Source organism: Castor canadensis, chromosome 8 (genome assembly GCF_047511655.1).
Source record: "Castor canadensis chromosome 8, mCasCan1.hap1v2, whole genome shotgun sequence".
NCBI lineage: Eukaryota > Metazoa > Chordata > Mammalia > Rodentia > Castoridae > Castor > Castor canadensis.
Window position 1 is genome coordinate 30,822,857 of NC_133393.1, and position 1,801 is coordinate 30,824,657.

A 1,801-nucleotide genomic window follows, 5' to 3' on the forward strand; every position below is an offset into this window, starting at 1 on the left:
TTAATGAATTTAAGAGGAAAAGTCACCTCTTAGTGACTACATACAAAAGGGCTCTTTCTCCAAATCACTACTGCAAAGAGACAAATAGGCCTAAGTAACAGAATGAAAAGTACAAAAACCCAGGCATATATGGGTACCTCTTTTTGTTTGGTTAATTGGTTTTTTGAGACAGAGTCTTGCTACATAGCCCAGGCTAGCCTGAAGCACAATCTTCCCGCCTCCTCCCCTGTGCTGGTGGGCACCTTCTTTAAGACAAAGATGGTACTGCAGAACACTGGAGAAAGTGTGGTCTTCTAAGTAAATAGTGTGGGGTGAATTGGATGATATTGGGGAGAGGGGGAACAACAGAAAGTAAACACTTACTGGATAAGTAGAAGACATTTTCTTCAACATGAAAGCCTATAACTTCAAGGAAAATAATTGACAGTGTTTCTTGAGAATGATAATTTTCTCTCTTTTTCTTTCTCTCTTTTCCTTCCTTTCTTCCTTCCTTCTTTCCTTCCTTCCTTCCTTCCTTCCTTCCTTCCTTCCACCCATCTTTTCTGTTTGGTGCTAGGGATCAAATCTAGGGCCTCACACATGCTAGGCAAGCGCTCTACCACTGAGCTACATCCCAGCCCAGAAAATGATAATTTTCATTCAAGCAAAACTTTGAATTTGGGGATGCTTATATCCATACTCATGGACAACGCACAGTGCCACAGTATGTTCTGGCATCCTGTTGGAGACATTCTGGATGGTGGAATTTGCCACTGGATGCTAGAAAGGGCAGGGCACTCTGTTTGTGTGATTGGTTCATCTATTTCTGCACCAATGACAAGAACTTGCACTATCTCAGTTTCATAGCATGTCCTAAAAGCAGAAAGTCTTATTGCTTCCCTTTATCCAAATTATCAAGGCAATTTTTATACATCTCAGTTTATAACACTCTTGCATGGATTTGGAAAAATAATAGTACATATAACATTATTGACTAACTTCACCCCTGTAATTCTGCTGTAATATTTTAGCAGAATATTATACTCTCTCAGTACTCTTTTCCAGGTTTACTGAACATTTCTACTTTTATCACTTAAGTATTTTTCATAGTACTACATATTAAAATGTTTTTCTTTCATTATAATATTCTGTATTCAAAGTGAGCTATAACTTCAACTTATCTTATTGAACATTAAACAATCTTAAGAAGAATATTATCCATAATATAACTTTGGATTCTTTTCTTTTGATAGAATTCTTGAGGCTAGATAAGTGAATCAGAGGATATGAACACTTGTGGCTTTTGGTCAAACATCCAGTGAGTGTATAACAAAAGGACAATTTTCTATACTTTATTTGCATGTGTTGATTCCCGCATAGAGCTCTTTAATTACACAGAGACTCTTCCCTCTTCAGTTTGCAAATATTATTGATACACTTTCCCTTTTAAAATTCCTTCAGGGGTTGGGATGCAGCTCAGTGATAGAGGAGTTGTCGAACATACAAAAGCCCCCGGGCTCAATCCCCAGCACCACCACACACAGACATAAAGAATTCCTTCAACTACCTTTACAGTGTTCATACCTTCTGAAAAACGGCAACAACAAAGACCTTTTAAAATGCTGTACCTTATATACAGTAAAGCATCAACCAAGCGTAAGAAAAAGTGTATTTAAGGACTCTGCCTCACTGTTATGCCCATGTGTTATTATTTTAGCAGCTGAAAATCAAAGTTGATTAACCCAGTAAAATAGGTAATCTAGATTTGCAAGAATATTAATTTTCTCCTGGGGACTTAATGAATTATTTTAACTTGAATAGA